Source organism: Electrona antarctica (genome assembly GCF_951216825.1).
Source record: "Electrona antarctica genome assembly, chromosome: 9".
Classification (NCBI taxonomy): domain Eukaryota; kingdom Metazoa; phylum Chordata; class Actinopteri; order Myctophiformes; family Myctophidae; genus Electrona; species Electrona antarctica.
This window is the reverse complement of record NC_136790.1, coordinates 3,997,849-4,018,859: the sequence shown is the minus strand read 5'-3', so window position 1 is coordinate 4,018,859 and position 21,011 is coordinate 3,997,849. Positions and strand designations below refer to the sequence as shown.

Below are 21,011 nucleotides of genomic sequence, written 5' to 3'. Positions count from 1 at the left end.
GCTTCTGTTCTGTTCCTAGCCGCCATTTAATCCATTGAGACCTGGAACGCATCCATGTCACGTTAGCGTTTAACCACATTAACCATTAACCCATTTTGGGGCGGGAACCCCTTTTGGTGTTTTAAACATTGTTATAATTTAGCTATTGAAAAATAGCAGATCTACAAGCTCATAGCGCGCCACCGAGTGGCGCGCTACGAGCTTGTAGGTCTGCTATTTTTGAAAAATCGTTAAAATGTGCCTCAAATCTTTCCGAAAATTGTCATGATTTAGAAAACTTTTTTTTTTAAATTTCGACGTCAGGCCTGAATGGGTTAATATAGCAGAACATTTTTGGCCGGAGGCGAAGACAGTGCTCTTGCCCACAATTATGCCATTGATCCATTTACCAGCCATGATAAGCTCATTTCTTCAACACGTCCAAAAGACAGGCGAGTGGAGTGGGGGCTGAAAACTGCCAGCATAATGAAATCAGTTAAACTTGCTCTTATAGGTGTGTGTGTGTGCGCGTGTGTGTGCGTGCGTGCATGTGCGTGTGTGCGTGTCACTGTGTGTGCGGGCGCGCATATTATGGTTAAGTCTTAATGAAGACTGACGCAGCACGGCGGTCCGTATGTGTCTAGCGGTCTGCACTCTGCAGAAGTAATGGCTTGTGACGAGATACTGCAGATGTAGCAGAGGGGGTAGCAGGGGGGGTAGCAGGGGGGGGGGGGTAGCAGGGGGGGTAGCAGGGGTAGGATATTCAAGGGACTGGGTTTTTCTCTTTTTTTCCCCCTTTTTTGTCCCGCGTGGTAAATGATGGAGTAGCGCTTTTCTCTATAATATTAACAGGGGAGAGAGGGAGTCACTTAGCATTTGAATGACTGTGATTTCTCCCCCTCCTCAGAAGCAACAGACAGACGTAAAGAAAAAGGGGCGACAGGATTTTAATGGAACCGCTAATACCGCTCTCTCTGAAGGAGGAAATTGTCGATGGGCCGGGAGGTCTTTCTTTGCTCATGTCGGTGGAAGATGCTATCGTTCCACTTGGTCAATGCAATGCAATCCCTTCACAAGCGAGGTAAATAAAAGCATCACGTTTTATGATTAGTAACCAGCGCAACGCACTGTACTCGCAGCACCACGAAGAGACATTGCTAAATTGTCTTTATTTGAGAAAACAATTCTCCGTGGCCTGTGAATGACTGCGGGCCAACTCGTATAACCTCTCGCCTCCAGAGGAAGCAGATTGCCTCAGGCTCAGCTTGTTGAGTGGTGCTGTACGAGGCGCTGGGAATGCTGCAACAAACAAAAGTGTGAACGTTTTTTAAAAAAAATCACACCCGTGTGAACTTAGTGGTGCAACTCCCACTCTCCCCCTGCCTCTCTCTCTCTCTCTCTCTCCGTCTCTCTCTCTCTGTAATTAGCAGGCAACAGTGCAACACTATCTCTCTCTCTCTGTTTCTGGCACAACAGCGCCACTTTTGCCCCTACTGGTACTCTAAACATAGTCACACAGTCACATAGGTTTGGATATAGTCACATAGGTTAGGACGGACATTGCTGTTCCTTGGAGTTTGTTTGTTTGTTTGTAACCTTTATTTCAGGGGAATCCAATTGAGACCAGGGTCTCTTTTTCAATGGCGCCCTGTATACAAATAAGAACATTTACATTTTACATACATGACATGGACACACAGTACAACAAATATAATCCACAAGTACATATACACAGAAACAAAACCTTGTAACCAAATGTTACAGAAAGCAGGTGCATATGCCTTCCTCTAGTGTGAGGTCAGTTAAGAGTATCTTAAAAGTAGTAAACGAAATAAAAACATTCAACTTCAGTTTGTTTTGAGTGGTTGAACCACTCAAAAAAATGATACTTAATGATATAGTGAACCGAACAACATTGGTCACCTGCGACCAATAATTACACGCAATCCAACTCCATTGAGGTTTCACCATGTTTATCTTTATTCGACTCAACCTCTACAAAGGGTCGACAAGAATGTGGAGAAGCTTTCTGTGAGTGACACGGCTTTGTCCAACTGAGATGTTGTGGCATCCCCGCTCAAGGCCAAAGCCATCTGCTCCACTTTTATACACCATTCAGGATACAGACAATGGCACCAGAAAAATGTCAGCATTTACAAGCAAATCGTGTTAAATAAAAATAAAATAAAATGCACACCGCCTTGTCACTGTGCCACCATTGACTGTGGTCACCATAATGGACCCTTTTTCAAAAATCATCGTAAAGAAAGTAACATATTTCTGTCTCACATCGTTGTAAAACACTTAACGTGAAAAAGTGAGTGTTCAACGGGGCCGAACGGAATATCATCATTGGGTGTATGTTAAATGATACATGATGCCAGTGTGACAAACTGGTAGGTGGTGCATTTCCATTGGTTAACCCGTTTTTGGGCGGGAACCCCTTTTGGTGTTTTAAAGCATTATGTTATACTTTAGCTATTGAAAAATAGCAGATCTACAAGTTCATAGCGCGCGCTATGAACTTGTAGGTCTGCTATTTTTTGAAAAATCTTGAAAATGTGCCTCAAATCTTTGAATATATATTATTACAGAGTGAACATTTCAACTCAAATCTTGGCTCCTTATCTGGGGAGGTCCCTGGAACAACATATTTTCAGATGGGGGGGGCGGAGGCATATTACATATATTTTTTGGGGTCCTTGACATGAAATATTGAGCACAGAAACATTTTTCAGAAAACTGTCAGGATTTTGAAGACATTTTTTAAAATTTCGAAGTCAGGCTTAAATGGGTTAAATGATGAGATGTCAACGAGACTGTACTGCGGGCACACATAAAGACAGTGTACTGTACATAAAGACACTGTGTGTACTGTACATAAAGACAGTGTACTGTCACACATAAAGACAGTTTACTGCACACATAAAGACAGTGTACTGCACACATAAAGACAGTGTACTGCACACATAAAGACAGTGTACTGCACACATAAAGACAGTGTACTGCACACATAAAGACAGTGTACTGCATGAAGTACACACATAAAGACAGTGTACTGCATGAAGTACACACATAAAGACAGTGTACTGCATGAAGTACACACATAAAGACAGTGTACTGCACACATAAAGACAGTGTACTGTACACATAAAGACAGTGTACTGCACACATAAAGACAGTGTACTGTACACATAAAGACAGTGTACTGCACACATAAAGACAGTGTACTGCACACATAAAGACAGTGTACTGCACACATAAAGACAGTGTACTGCACACATAAAGACAGTGTACTGCACACATAAAGACAGTGTACTGCATAAAGACAGTGTACTGTCACACATAAAGACAGTGTACTGTCACACATAAAGACAGTGTACTGTCACACATAAAGACAGTGTACTGCATAAAGACAGTGTACTGTCACACATAAAGACAGTGTACTGTCACACATAAAGACAGTGTACTGTCACACATAAAGACAGTGTACTGCACACATAAAGACAGTGTACTGCACACATAAAGACAGTGTACTGCACACATAAAGACAGTGTACTGCACACATAAAGACAGTGTACTGTCACACATAAAGACAGTGTACTGTCACACATAAAGACAGTGTACTGTCACACATAAAGACAGTGTACTGCACACATAAAGACAGTGTACTGTCACACATAAAGACAGTGTACTGTCACACATAAAGACAGTGTACTGTCACACATAAAGACAGTGTACTGTCACACATAAAGACAGTGTACTGTCACACATAAAGACAGTGTACTGTCACACATAAAGACAGTGTACTGTCACACATAAAGACAGTGTACTGTCACACATAAAGACAGTGTACTGTCACACATAAAGACAGTGTACTGCACACATAAAGACAGTGTACTGTCACACATAAAGACAGTGTACTATCACACATAAAGACAGTGTACTGCACACATAAAGACAGTGTACTGCACACATAAAGACAGTGTACTGTCACACATAAAGACAGTGTACTGTCACACATAAAGACAGTGTACTGCACACATAAAGACAGTGTACTGCACACATAAAGACAGTGTACTGCACACATAAAGACAGTGTACTGCACACATAAAGACAGTGTACTGCACACATAAAGACAGTGTACTGCACACATAAAGACAGTGTACTGCACACATAAAGACAGTGTACTGTCACACATAAAGACAGTGTACTGCACACATAAAGACAGTGTACTGCACACATAAAGACAGTGTACTGTCACACATAAAGACAGTGTACTGTCACACATAAAGACAGTGTACTGCACACATAAAGACAGTGTACTGTCACACATAAAGACAGTGTACTGCACACATAAAGACAGTGTACTGTCACACATAAAGACAGTGTACTGTACTGTACATAAAGACAGTGTACTGCACACATAAAGACAGTGTACTGCACACATAAAGACAGTGTACTGCACACATAAAGACAGTGTACTGCACACATAAAGACAGTGTACTGTCACACATAAAGACAGTGTACTGCACACATAAAGACAGTGTACTGCACACATAAAGACAGTGTACTGTCACACATAAAGACAGTGTACTGCACACATAAAGACAGTGTACTGCACACATAAAGACAGTGTACTGCACACATAAAGACAGTGTACTGTCACACATAAAGACAGTGTACTGCACACATAAAGACAGTGTACTGCACACATAAAGACAGTGTACTGCACACATAAAGACAGTGTACTGCACACATAAAGACAGTGTACTGCACACATAAAGACAGTGTACTGTCACACATAAAGACAGTGTACTGCACACATAAAGACAGTGTACTGCACACATAAAGACAGTGTACTGCACACATAAAGACAGTGTACTGCACACATAAAGACAGTGTACTGTACATAAAGACAGTGTACTGTCACACATAAAGACAGTGTACTGCACACATAAAGACAGTGTACTGCACACATAAAGACAGTGTACTGCATAAAGACAGTGTACTGCACACATAAAGACAGTGTACTGTACATAAAGACAGTGTACTGCACACATAAAGACAGTGTACTGTACATAAAGACAGTGTACTGTCACACATAAAGACAGTGTACTGCATAAAGACAGTGTACTGCACACATAAAGACAGTGTACTGCACACATAAAGACAGTGTACTGCATAAAGACAGTGTACTGCACACATAAAGACAGTGTACTGCATAAAGACAGTGTACTGCACCCATAAAGACAGTGTACTGTCACACATAAAGACAGTGTACTGCACACATAAAGACAGTGTACTGCACACATAAAGACAGTGTACTGTCACACATAAAGACAGTGTACTGTCACACATAAAGACAGTGTACTGTACACATAAAGACAGTGTACTGTCACACATAAAGACAGTGTACTGTACACATAAAGACAGTGTACTGCACACATAAAGACAGTGTACTGCATAAAGACAGTGTACTGCACACATAAAGACAGTGTACTGCACACATAAAGACAGTGTACTGCATAAAGACAGTGTACTGTCACACATAAAGACAGTGTACTGTCACACATAAAGACAGTGTACTGTCACACATAAAGACAGTGTACTGCACACATAAAGACAGTGTACTGCACACATAAAGACAGTGTACTGCACACATAAAGACAGTGTACTGCACACATAAAGACAGTGTACTGTCACACATAAAGACAGTGTACTGTCACACATAAAGACAGTGTACTGTCACACATAAAGACAGTGTACTGTCACACATAAAGACAGTGTACTGCACCCATAAAGACAGTGTACTGCACACATAAAGACAGTGTACTGCACACATAAAGACAGTGTACTGCACACATAAAGACAGTGTACTGCACACATAAAGACAGTGTACTGTCACACATAAAGACAGTGTACTGTCACACATAAAGACAGTGTACTGCACACATAAAGACAGTGTACTGCACACATAAAGACAGTGTACTGCACACATAAAGACAGTGTACTGTCACACATAAAGACAGTGTACTGCACACATAAAGACAGTGTACTGCACACATAAAGACAGTGTACTGCACACATAAAGACAGTGTACTGCACACATAAAGACAGTGTACTGTCACACATAAAGACAGTGTACTGCACACATAAAGACAGTGTACTGCACACATAAAGACAGTGTACTGCACACATAAAGACAGTGTACTGCACACATAAAGACAGTGTACTGCACACATACAGACAGTGTACTGTCACACATAAAGACAGTGTACTGCACACATAAAGACAGTGTACTGCACACATAAAGACAGTGTACTGTCACACATAAAGACAGTGTACTGCACACATAAAGACAGTGTACTGCACACATAAAGACAGTGTACTGTCACACATAAAGACAGTGTACTGCACACATAAAGACAGTGTACTGCACACATAAAGACAGTGTACTGCACACATAAAGACAGTGTACTGCACACATAAAGACAGTGTACTGTCACACATAAAGACAGTGTACTGCACACATAAAGACAGTGTACTGCACACATAAAGACAGTGTACTGTCACACATAAAGACAGTGTACTGCACACATAAAGACAGTGTACTGCACACATAAAGACAGTGTACTGCACACATAAAGACAGTGTACTGTCACACATAAAGACAGTGTACTGCACACATAAAGACAGTGTACTGCACACATAAAGACAGTGTACTGCACACATAAAGACAGTGTACTGTCACACATAAAGACAGTGTACTGCACACATAAAGACAGTGTACTGCACACATAAAGACAGTGTACTGCACACATAAAGACAATGTACTGCACACATAAAGACAGTGTACTGCACACATAAAGACAGTGTACTGCACACATAAAGACAGTGTTCTGCACACATAAAGACAGTGTACTGCACACATAAAGACAGTGTACTGCACACATAAAGACAGTGTACTGTACATAAAGACAGTGTACTGCACACATAAAGACAGTGTACTGCACACATAAAGACAGTGTACTGCATAAAGACAGTGTACTGCACACATAAAGACAGTGTACTGTACATAAAGACAGTGTACTGTCACACATAAAGACAGTGTACTGCATAAAGACAGTGTACTGCACACATAAAGACAGTGTACTGCACACATAAAGACAGTGTACTGCATAAAGACAGTGTACTGCACACATAAAGACAGTGTACTGCATAAAGACAGTGTACTGCACACATAAAGACAGTGTACTGCACACATAAAGACAGTGTACTGCACACATAAAGACAGTGTACTGTCACACATAAAGACAGTGTACTGTCACACATAAAGACAGTGTACTGTCACACATAAAGACAGTGTACTGTACACATAAAGACAGTGTACTGTACACATAAAGACAGTGTACTGTCACACATAAAGACAGTGTACTGTCACACATAAAGACAGTGTACTGCACACATAAAGACAGTGTACTGCACACATAAAGACAGTGTACTGCACACATAAAGACAGTGTACTGCACACATAAAGACAGTGTACTGTCACACATAAAGACAGTGTACTGCACACATAAAGACAGTGTACTGCATAAAGACAGTGTACTGCACACATAAAGACAGTGTACTGCACACATAAAGACAGTGTACTGTCACACATAAAGACAGTGTACTGCACACATAAAGACAGTGTACTGCACACATAAAGACAGTGTACTGCACACATAAAGACAGTGTACTGCACACATAAAGACAGTGTACTGTCACACATAAAGACAGTGTACTGCACACATAAAGACAGTGTACTGCACACATAAAGACAGTGTACTGTCACACATAAAGACAGTGTACTGCACACATAAAGACAGTGTACTGCACACATAAAGACAGTGTACTGCACACATAAAGACAGTGTACTGTCACACATAAAGACAGTGTACTGCACACATAAAGACAGTGTACTGCATAAAGACAGTGTACTGCACACATAAAGACAGTGTACTGCACACATAAAGACAGTGTACTGTCACACATAAAGACAGTGTACTGCACACATAAAGACAGTGTACTGCACACATAAAGACAGTGTACTGTCACACATAAAGACAGTGTACTGTCACACATAAAGACAGTGTACTGTCACACATAAAGACAGTGTACTGTACACATAAAGACAGTGTACTGTACACATAAAGACAGTGTACTGTCACACATAAAGACAGTGTACTGTCACACATAAAGACAGTGTACTGCACACATAAAGACAGTGTACTGCACACATAAAGACAGTGTACTGCACACATAAAGACAGTGTACTGCACACATAAAGACAGTGTACTGTCACACATAAAGACAGTGTACTGCACACATAAAGACAGTGTACTGCATAAAGACAGTGTACTGCACACATAAAGACAGTGTACTGCACACATAAAGACAGTGTACTGTCACACATAAAGACAGTGTACTGCACACATAAAGACAGTGTACTGCACACATAAAGACAGTGTACTGCACACATAAAGACAGTGTACTGCACACATAAAGACAGTGTACTGTCACACATAAAGACAGTGTACTGCACACATAAAGACAGTGTACTGCACACATAAAGACAGTGTACTGTCACACATAAAGACAGTGTACTGCACACATAAAGACAGTGTACTGCACACATAAAGACAGTGTACTGCACACATAAAGACAGTGTACTGTCACACATAAAGACAGTGTACTGCACACATAAAGACAGTGTACTGCATAAAGACAGTGTACTGCACACATAAAGACAGTGTACTGCACACATAAAGACAGTGTACTGTCACACATAAAGACAGTGTACTGCACACATAAAGACAGTGTACTGCACACATAAAGACAGTGTACTGCACACATAAAGACAGTGTACTGCACACATAAAGACAGTGTACTGTCACACATAAAGACAGTGTACTGCACACATAAAGACAGTGTACTGCACACATAAAGACAGTGTACTGTCACACATAAAGACAGTGTACTGCACACATAAAGACAGTGTACTGCACACATAAAGACAGTGTACTGTCACACATAAAGACAGTGTACTGCATAAAGACAGTGTACTGCACACATAAAGACAGTGTACTGTCACACATAAAGACAGTGTACTGCATAAAGACAGTGTACTGCACACATAAAGACAGTGTACTGTCACACATAAAGACAGTGTACTGCACACATAAAGACAGTGTACTGCACACATAAAGACAGTGTACTGCACACATAAAGACAGTGTACTGTCACACATAAAGACAGTGTACTGCACACATAAAGACAGTGTACTGCACACATAAAGACAGTGTACTGCACACATAAAGACAGTGTACTGCACACATAAAGACAGTGTACTGCACACATAAAGACAGTGTACTGCACACATAAAGACAGTGTTCTGCACACATAAAGACAGTGTACTGCACACATAAAGACAGTGTACTGCACACATAAAGACAGTGTACTGTACATAAAGACAGTGTACTGCACACATAAAGACAGTGTACTGCACACATAAAGACAGTGTACTGCATAAAGACAGTGTACTGCACACATAAAGACAGTGTACTGTACATAAAGACAGTGTACTGCACACATAAAGACAGTGTACTGTACATAAAGACAGTGTACTGTCACACATAAAGACAGTGTACTGCATAAAAGACAGTGTACTGCACACATAAAGACAGTGTACTGCACACATAAAGACAGTGTACTGCATAAAGACAGTGTACTGCACACATAAAGACAGTGTACTGCATAAAGACAGTGTACTGCACACATAAGACAGTGTACTGCACACATAAAGACAGTGTACTGCACACATAAAGACAGTGTACTGTCACACATAAAGACAGTGTACTGTCACACATAAAGACAGTGTACTGTACACATAAAGACAGTGTACTGCACACATAAAGACAGTGTACTGCACACATAAAGACAGTGTACTGCACACATAAAGACAGTGTACTGCACACATAAAGACAGTGTACTGTCACACATAAAGACAGTGTACTGTCACACATAAAGACAGTGTACTGTACACATAAAGACAGTGTACTGCACACATAAAGACAGTGTACTGCACACATAAAGACAGTGTACTGCACACATAAAGACAGTGTACTGCACACATAAAGACAGTGTACTGTACACATAAAGACAGTGTACTGCACACATAAAGACAGTGTACTGCACACATAAAGACAGTGTACTGTCACACATAAAGACAGTGTACTGCACACATAAAGACAGTGTACTGTACACATAAAGACAGTGTACTGTCACACATAAAGACAGTGTACTGCACACATAAAGACAGTGTACTGTCACACATAAAGACAGTGTACTGCACACATAAAGACAGTGTACTGCACACATAGACAGTGTACTGCACACATAAAGACAGTGTACTGTACACATAAAGACAGTGTACTGCACACATAAAGACAGTGTACTGCACACATAAAGACAGTGTACTGCACACATAAAGACAGTGTACTGTCACACATAAAGACAGTGTACTGCACACATAAAGACAGTGTACTGCATAAAGACAGTGTACTGTCACACATAAAGACAGTGTACTGCATAAAGACAGTGTACTGCACACATAAAGACAGTGTACTGTACACATAAAGACAGTGTACTGCACACATAAAGACAGTGTACTGCACACATAAAGACAGTGTACTGCACACATAAAGACAGTGTACTGTCACACATAAAGACAGTGTACTGCACACATAAAGACAGTGTACTGCATAAAGACAGTGTACTGTCACACATAAAGACAGTGTACTGTACACATAAAGACAGTGTACTGCACACATAAAGACAGTGTACTGCACACATAAAGACAGTGTACTGCACACATAAAGACAGTGTACTGCACACATAAAGACAGTGTACTGCACACATAAAGACAGTGTACTGCACACATAAAGACAGTGTACTGTCACACATAAAGACAGTGTACTGCACACATAAAGACAGTGTACTGCACACATAAAGACAGTGTACTGCACACATAAAGACAGTGTACTGCACACATAAAGACAGTGTACTGCACACATAAAGACAGTGTACTGCACACATAAAGACAGTGTACTGCACACATAAAGACAGTGTACTGTCACACATAAAGACAGTGTACTGCAACACATAAAGACAGTGTACTGTCACACATAAAGACAGTGTACTGCACACATAAAGACAGTGTACTGCACACATAAAGACAGTGTACTGCACACATAAAGACAGTGTACTGCACACATAAAGACAGTGTTCTGCACACATAAAGACAGTGTACTGCACACATAAAGACAGTGTACTGTCACACATAAAGACAGTGTACTGCACACATAAAGACAGTGTACTGCACACATAAAGACAGTGTACTGCACACATAAAGACAGTGTTCTGCACACATAAAGACAGTGTACTGCACACATAAAGACAGTGTACTGCACACATAAAGACAGTGTTCTGCACACATAAAGACAGTGTACTGCACACATAAAGACAGTGTTCTGCACACATAAAGACAGTGTACTGCACACATAAAGACAGTGTTCTGCACACATAAAGACAGTGTACTGCACACATAAAGACAGTGTACTGTCACACATAAAGACAGTGTACTGCACACATAAAGACAGTGTACTGCACACATAAAGACAGTGTACTGCACACATAAAGACAGTGTACTGCACACATAAAGACAGTGTTCTGCACACATAAAGACAGTGTACTGCACACATAAAGACAGTGTACTGTCACACATAAAGACAGTGTACTGCACACATAAAGACAGTGTACTGCACACATAAAGACAGTGTACTGCACACATAAAGACAGTGTACTGCACACATAAAGACAGTGTACTGCACACATAAAGACAGTGTACTGTCACACATAAAGACAGTGTACTGCATAAAGACAGTGTACTGTCACACATAAAGACAGTGTACTGCACACATAAAGACAGTGTACTGCACACATAAAGACAGTGTACTGCACACATAAAGACAGTGTACTGCACACATAAAGACAGTGTACTGCACACATAAAGACAGTGTACTGCACACATAAAGACAGTGTACTGTCACACATAAAGACAGTGTACTGCACACATAAAGACAGTGTACTGTCACACATAAAGACAGTGTACTGTCACACATAAAGACAGTGTACTGTACATAAAGACAGTGTACTGCACACATAAAGACAGTGTACTGCATAAAGACAGTGTACTGCACACATAAAGACAGTGTACTGCACACATAAAGACAGTGTACTGTCACACATAAAGACAGTGTACTGCACACATAAAGACAGTGTACTGTACATAAAGACAGTGTACTGCACACATAAAGACAGTGTACTGTACATAAAGACAGTGTACTGTACATAAAGACAGTGTACTGCACACATAAAGACAGTGTACTGTACATAAAGACAGTGTACTGTACATAAAGACAGTGTACTGTACATAAAGACAGTGTACTGCACACATAAAGACAGTGTACTGTACATAAAGACAGTGTACTGCACACATAAAGACAGTGTACTGCACACATAAAGACAGTGTACTGTACATAAAGACAGTGTACTGCACACATAAAGACAGTGTACTGCATAAAGACAGTGTACTGCACACATAAAGACAGTGTACTGCATAAAGACAGTGTACTGCACACATAAAGACAGTGTACTGCACACATAAAGACAGTGTACTGCACACATAAAGACAGTGTACTGTCACACATAAAGACAGTGTACTGTACACATAAAGACAGTGTACTGCACACATAAAGACAGTGTACTGCACACATAAAGACAGTGTACTGCACACATAAAGACAGTGTACTGTCACACATAAAGACAGTGTACTGCACACATAAAGACAGTGTACTGCACACATAAAGACAGTGTACTGTCACACATAAAGACAGTGTACTGCACACATAAAGACAGTGTACTGTCACACATAAAGACAGTGTACTGCACACATAAAGACAGTGTACTGTCACACATAAAGACAGTGTACTGCACACATAAAGACAGTGTACTGTCACACATAAAGACAGTGTACTGCACACATAAAGACAGTATACTGTCACACATAAAGACAGTGTACTGTCACACATAAAGACAGTATACTGTCACACATAAAGACAGTGTACTGCACACATAAAGACAGTGTACTGTCACACATAAAGACAGTGTACTGCACACATAAAGACAGTGTACTGCACACATAAAGACAGTGTACTGCACACATAAAGACAGTGTACTGCACACATAAAGACAGTGTACTGCACACATAAAGACAGTGTACTGCACACATAAAGACAGTGTACTGCATAAAGACAGTGTACTGTCACACATAAAGACAGTGTACTGTACACATAAAGACAGTGTACTGCACACATAAAGACAGTGTACTGCACACATAAAGACAGTGTACTGCACACATAAAGACAGTGTTCTGCACACATAAAGACAGTGTACTGCACACATAAAGACAGTGTACTGCACACATAAAGACAGTGTACTGCACACATAAAGACAGTGTACTGCACACATAAAGACAGTGTACTGCACACATAAAGACAGTGTACTGCACACATAAAGACAGTGTTCTGCACACATAAAGACAGTGTACTGCACACATAAAGACAGTGTACTGCACACATAAAGACAGTGTACTGTCACACATAAAGACAGTGTACTGTCACACATAAAGACAGTGTACTGCACACATAAAGACAGTGTACTGCACACATAAAGACAGTGTACTGCACACATAAAGACAGTGTACTGTCACACATAAAGACAGTGTACTGCACACATAAAGACAGTGTACTGTCACACATAAAGACAGTGTACTGCACACATAAAGACAGTGTACTGCACACATAAAGACAGTGTACTGCACACATAAAGACAGTGTACTGCACACATAAAGACAGTGTACTGCACACATAAAGACAGTGTACTGCACACATAAAGACAGTGTTCTGCACACATAAAGACAGTGTACTGCACACATAAAGACAGTGTACTGCACACATAAAGACAGTGTACTGTCACACATAAAGACAGTGTACTGTCACACATAAAGACAGTGTACTGCACACATAAAGACAGTGTTCTGCACACATAAAGACAGTGTACTGTCACACATAAAGACAGTGTACTGCACACATAAAGACAGTGTACTGCACACATAAAGACAGTGTACTGCACACATAAAGACAGTGTTCTGCACACATAAAGACAGTGTACTGCACACATAAAGACAGTGTACTGCACACATAAAGACAGTGTACTGTCACACATAAAGACAGTGTACTGTCACACATAAAGACAGTGTACTGCACACATAAAGACAGTGTTCTGCACACATAAAGACAGTGTACTGTCACACATAAAGACAGTGTACTGCACACATAAAGACAGTGTACTGTCACACATAAAGACAGTGTACTGCACCCATAAAGACAGTGTACTGCACACATAAAGACAGTGTACTGCACACATAAAGACAGTGTACTGTCACACATAAAGACAGTGTACTGCACACATAAAGACAGTGTACTGTCACACATAAAGACAGTGTACTGCACACATAGAGACAGTGTACTGAACACATAAAGACAGTGTACTGCACACATAAAGACAGTGTACTGCACACATAGAGACAGTGTACTGAACACATAAAGACAGTGTACTGTCACACATAAAGACAGTGTACTGCACACATAAAGACAGTGTACTGCACACATAGAGACAGTGTACTGAACACATAAAGACAGTGTACTGCACACATAAAGACAGTGTACTGCACACATAAAGACAGTGTACTGCATGATTTGCAAATGAAGTATAAAAGCTTAATCTCCAAAGTGTCTTTTTCGACGGGGCATAAATTAGAGTCCCCTTTCTGACTTCTAACAAAGTTGTCAGGAATATTATTGGCATCTGCAGTCAGATGTATACTTTTTTATTCAAATTTAACAGATCTACTGTATGTTAAATAATATTTTCTGGGCAAGCAATCTATGAGGCATATTTCAAAGATATTTCTTCACTCCTGAATCTTGTTTTCCTCATCCTTGCTTTTACAATATCCAATTTGGTTTCTGTCAATGTCCAGAAAAGTGCCTTTCATTCTCAACATAAGTTACTGCAAGATGCCTAAATAATTCAAGACAAAAAAACGTGTTTACATGTTTAATGTTTACAGTAATGTTTGTAATTTAATAATAAATGATCCTCCATTTTATCAAAATGTTCACAAATTGATATTGGTTGTAATTGATATGTTGATATTTTGTCCAAAGACTAATCTAAATTAACCACCCCTTCAATTCTATTATGTAATGATGTCACATGACATGATGTCACATGACATGTCACATTCTATTATGTACTGATGTCACATGACACCAACAAATGATTAAACCCACTGGGTTTGTGTGGGAAGACAAAGACAAGGACCGACAAAGCTCAATACTTGCCTGTGCTTTTATGCAAAACAACGACCGAAAGCCGACAAAACTCAGTCTCCTCTCTCTCTCTCTCTCTCTCTCTCTCTCTCTCTCTCTCTCTCTCTCTCTCTCTCTCTCTCTCTCTCTCTCTCTCTCTCTCTCTCTCTCTCTCTCTCTCTCTCTCTCTCTCTCTCTCTCTCTCTCTCTCTCTCTCTCTCTCTCTCTCTCTCTCTCTCTCTCTCTCTCTCTCTCTCTCTCTCTCTCTCAAAAAGAGAAGAAAGATTAATTTTGAATTTAGAGTTATGCAGGCCAAGGATACATAAACTGTGGCAATAATGCTCCACTGGCCCCGAAGTACAGAGGTGACTTAAAGAGACATTTTACATCGCTCTCCCTTTTCACACTCCATCTCGTCCAAAAGATATTACAGTTGCCTCTCTCCTGTCCCTCCGCCCCCTCATAGAACCTCTGTGGATAATACAGGTTGTCAGATTCAGGTTGTCTGTGTGAGCGAGTAAGGAGCGATGAGAAGATTGCTGCCTCGGTCGGGTCACCTCCGTCCGTGACTCCCCTCTCTTTATCTACTCCCCTTTAACGAATTCACCTCTTAATTAAGATTGACCTAAAAACCCACACGTGTGACACAAGTCTGGGCAGAAGTCACACATCAGCGAATCGTCTCCCCTTTCCCACCTAGAGGGAACTGCTCCGGTGTGTTGAATGACAGACTGAAAGAGGGAATGATAGGGAAAATATAGAGAGAGAGAAAGAGAGCGGGAGAGAGAAATAGAATGGAATCTGTGCCAGAATGGCTGTACTAGGCAGGGCAAGAGGGAGATGAACAGGCTTTGATTGCAGAAAAGCACCGTTGGGGGGGAGAGGAAAGCTTTCGCTATAACTGCTTTGTTGAAATCCAGGCCGTGCTGCGTTTCTATGCAGACGAGAGGCACGGATGCAACCATGCACCACGCCATCTGGAGATATGAAAAGAGACAGGCATGGGGTGGAGACGAGTCAGCTGCCCTTCCTTGTCTGTAGCGTGGCGGGCAGACGGTGTATTGGTGGAAGGGTAGCCAGAGACAGGCATGGGTGGAGACGAGTCAGCTGCCCTTCCTTGTCTGTAGCGTGGCGGGCAGACGGTGTATTGGTGGAAGGGTAGCCAGCAGGGCTAAAGAGGAGTCTAGGACAGGCGAGTTAACACATTCTGGGCGGGAACCCCTTTTGGTGTTAGCATTATGTTTATGCTTTAGCTATTGAAAAATAGCAGATCTTGTAGGTCTGCTATTTTTGAAAAATCGTGAAAATGTGGCACAAATTTGGAATATATATTTTTTTCAGAACTAACGAGTTTAACTCAAATCTTTGCCTCTGGGGACAACATATTTTCAGGTGAGGGCCAGAGGCATATTACATATAATTTTTGGGGTCCTTGACATGAAATATTGAGCACCACGGATATAGAAATATGAGTTTTTTTCCAGAAAAAAAGACCTTTTAAAAAGACTTTTTTTTTTCGACGTCAGGCCTAAATGCGTTAACAAGGAGGGGGAGATGGAGAGGTGCTGCAACAACAGGTGCCGCGGTTGTCCCAAGATGCGATAGTTTGGAGATCTCTCCTCCCAGACGGCGGGGGCGACCTAGATCTCACCTGGCCCTGCCGACTCTCCCGCTGCTGCTGACTCTCTCTAATGATGATTCCCATTATCGAGGTCAGATTAGTACTGGGTCTCGGGGGTTAAACCAAAAAGCTCTGCATGTCTGGGGCAGGCCTATTTATAGGCTGCAGCTGCCTGTGCAGCCACTGGAGGAATATATAGCTCATCACACACTGCACTGTGAGAGAGACAACCTCAGCACTAACTCTTCATTTCAACTCAAGCCTTAAAGGTATATTCAGTGATTTCACTTAATTCAAATATCACTTATTTTTTGGATAATCCTCCCTACTATAAAGTGTGCTGACCATATAAGGAGTTCCTCCCTGTCCCCAGTGAGCCCCTGGGGTCAAAAAAACCCTAGTTTCGGTTTGGGCTTTGGGTGGCAAAGCCTTCATCCAATCAGGATTAGAGGGGCCTTCCTCCAATCATGATCGAGTGGGGCGGGCCTTGGTGCACATGCTGTTTGTCTGTTGTACTTCCCCCACTGTAGAGCGTGTGCATGTGCACATCTTGTTACCGGGTGGACCGGGTATTTTTCCAAATCACCCAAATCACTGAATGCTCCTTTAAAGTATTTTGGGCGTTTCAAGCATTCTGCTATACTTTAGCTATTGAAAAATAGCAGATCTACAAGCTCATAGCGCGCCACCGAGTGGCGCGCTATGAGCTTGTAGATCTGCTATTTTTTGAAAAATCGTAAAAATGCGGCACAAATCTTTGAATAGGTATATATTCTTTCAGTTTGTTTTATTTCCTCCCTAAATTAGATGTGCTGGAGAAAATTATTGCGTGATGTGAAGGAGAATAATACGTTACACTGTAGGTTACTATTATTCTGGGATGGGTGTCGTGTAGAAAATATGATGTTTTTTGGAATTGTGAACCCATCAAGTACTACTGGGATTTCCGAGCTGGAAGTAATGGAAGAATGGAACTACGGCAAAATAGGAAATGCATGGGATCACAAGGCTGAGGGTCATCTAATCCCCCGAGTACACAGAGAGATAAAAGACCCCACGGAGACTGATGGGGTGCCAAAGAGGAGAAAAGTGGAAGAACAGCACACTATGTTCCACACAAGAAACGCTTCCGAGTACACGATAATAGGTTTGTAGAGGAAACTTTCATTATTTTTTCGGTCTGTACCTTTTGTGATCTACCGTACATCCATACATCTTGTACCTCAATTTTCATGGACAGCAGCAAGCTCTAAACTAATGTTTTAACCCATTTTGACCTGAGATCAGATTCTAAAAATGACTTCTACATCCTGACAGTTTTCTGAAAAAGCTATGTTTCTATGTCAGTGGTTCTTCGGTTTTTCAAAAATAGCAGACCTACAAGCTCGTAGCGCGCCACTCGGTGGCGCGCTATGAGCTTGTAGATCTGCTATTTTTCAATAGCTAAAGCATGATGCTAACACCAAAAGGGGTTCCCGCCCAAAATGGGTTAATACGATTTACGGTATTTCCATCCAATCCCTCAATTAAACAGACTTAGTGAAGCAACAATAATGGAAATGATCAAACCATTGTCAAGAACCAACTTGGCACTTTCCTACATATTCAAGCTAATTTGCCTAATAATATTATCTCACAAAGGAATCCATTATTCCAAAAGGCACAGAGCAGGGCAGAAGAATTGAGTGGGATTTTAAAATGGGAAATTACTAAAAATGACTTAATGCCACAATAAAAGTGATACAATGTTGACATTTGAATTCCCTACAGTACATGTTAATGTTCTCTGGTGAAGAACTACCATTTCAAGGAATATTCCACTCATTTTCAACATTTTACTATGTCATTAATATACCTTAGAGCTGTTGTGTGGAAATAATAAAAACGTTCCCCCATTCTATGTTTCCTAGAACTGTAATTATGAAAAAAATCATAATGTGCCTCATTATACGTCATATTGTCTCTTTATTGTTGTCTCGTTTAATGTTTGTGTTGGCACAGTTTGTTACATCACCATTACATCACCTAATCAACATGAGTTAGACTTTAATATATTAGCGCCCCTCACTTCACACGGGTGTGATTTTTTCATTTATTGTCACTTATAAAGGAGGGAGGGCAGTATGAGTCACCAGAACCAAGACATACATACGAGGATGTGTTTATTCATTTTATCCACGTAGGTAGTGGGCTTCCCAGCTGGCCACTTCAACACATAAAACTGACAGTGTTCTCAGGTTCTCATGTGGGAACTGAAGCCAGGAGGGGATTGTGTTATTGTCACTGAAGTAGGGGAATGGGGGAAGATAGCATGAATCTCCATTTACGTACACAGTACACTCTACCGGTGGAAGTCCTTGCTGTCGGTTTGAAAGTAAATTCCATGTGTATCAGGGATGGTTGTCTATGCCCTCCATAGGCCAACTGGGGGTTGTGTATCAGGGGTAGTTGTCTATACCCTCCATAGGCCAACTGGGGGTTGTGTATCAGGGGTAGTTGTCTATGCCCTCCATAGGCCAACTGGGGGTTGTGTATCAGGGGTAGTTGTCTATGCCCTCCATAGGCCAACTGGGGGTTGTGTATCAGGGGTAGTTGTCTATGCCCTCCATAGGCCAACTGGGGGTTGTGTATCAGGGGTAGTTGTCTATGCCCTCCATAGGCCAACTGGGGGTTGTGTATCAGGGGTAGTTGTCTATGCCCTCCATAGGCCAACTGGGGGTTGTGTATCAGGGGTAGTTGTCTATGCCCTCCATAGGCCAACTGGGGGTTGTGTATCAGGGGTAGTTGTCTATGCCCTCCATAGGCCAACTGGGGGTTGTGTATCAGGGGTAGTTGTCTATGCCCTCCATAGGCCAACTGGGGGTTGGCAGCGGGGGGGGGGGGGGGGGGGGGACAGAGTTTAATAATGGTGTGGCCTCCCTGTCCAATCTCCAGCTATATTTGCAGTTTGGGAACAAATCACAATTTAGTGCTCAGTGCCAAAGTAACACTAAACTGTCTGGGTGCTTTTGTGCGCGTAATGTGGTGACAGGCTATGCCTCATTTAGCCAAATGGAGGTCTTTAGACAATAGTTTACACTACTGCAGATTGGACCATAACAGTTATTCCTGCCTCAATGCAGATTTAAACTATGGGCATGATGTGCAGGATGATCTCATTTTTTTGTAGGTAAATTGCACTCCAAATGCTGCCAAACAATGAGACATGGGATGGAAATCGCCAGTGGTGGTATGTAATTTTAAATGGAAACTAATGTATTACTGATATGTGCCAATTAAGGCCTGCCACCAAATATTCTGTTAACATTTAATCTTGAATCTGAATCATCGAAATGTTGTACTGCACATTGTATATGATGGCACAGAATCTGTAATTGTGTTTCTGATTTCCTGGTTTCTTCCATTTGACAGAATTACTATTCTTTTGTAATTCTCATGATATTCTATATCTGCTATTTATTATGGCAGTATTGCACTTGAGACTGTCTTAGTCTATGTGTTGGGCAGATCAATAAAGATTCTAGTTTCCATTCACAAAGAAGACAAAAACTCATATAGCACCTTACCAAGCCAACATGGCGAAACAAATAAAACAAATAAAACGTAACATGAAGCATTAGGTCCTGTTCCATTGAGCATCTTTGGATCGTGCGGTCCCTTCCTCTTTCTAAGGGAAGTTCTGCTTTGAAGACAAATACTCACTTCGGCCACACCTTAAAAATAATACAATACTACTTATATCCATCTATGGAGAACAAAACAAGATCTATCTGTGGTTTATTGTAGGTTGCAACGTGAGCTAAATATGACAGTGTAAAAATGTACTGTTAGTGGTGTCGATTCAGCAACGCATCACAATTCGGCCCTGCAGC

At 41.2% G+C, this 21,011-nt stretch overlaps 1 protein-coding gene across 5 annotated transcripts in view; it reads right to left on the bottom strand.

Moving 5' to 3' along the window:
• The window catches only part of igsf21a (immunoglobin superfamily, member 21a), a 486,169-nt gene that overhangs the window by 153,069 nt on the left and 312,089 nt on the right, over window positions 1–21,011 (bottom strand). The gene's annotated exons all lie outside the window — the stretch shown is intronic.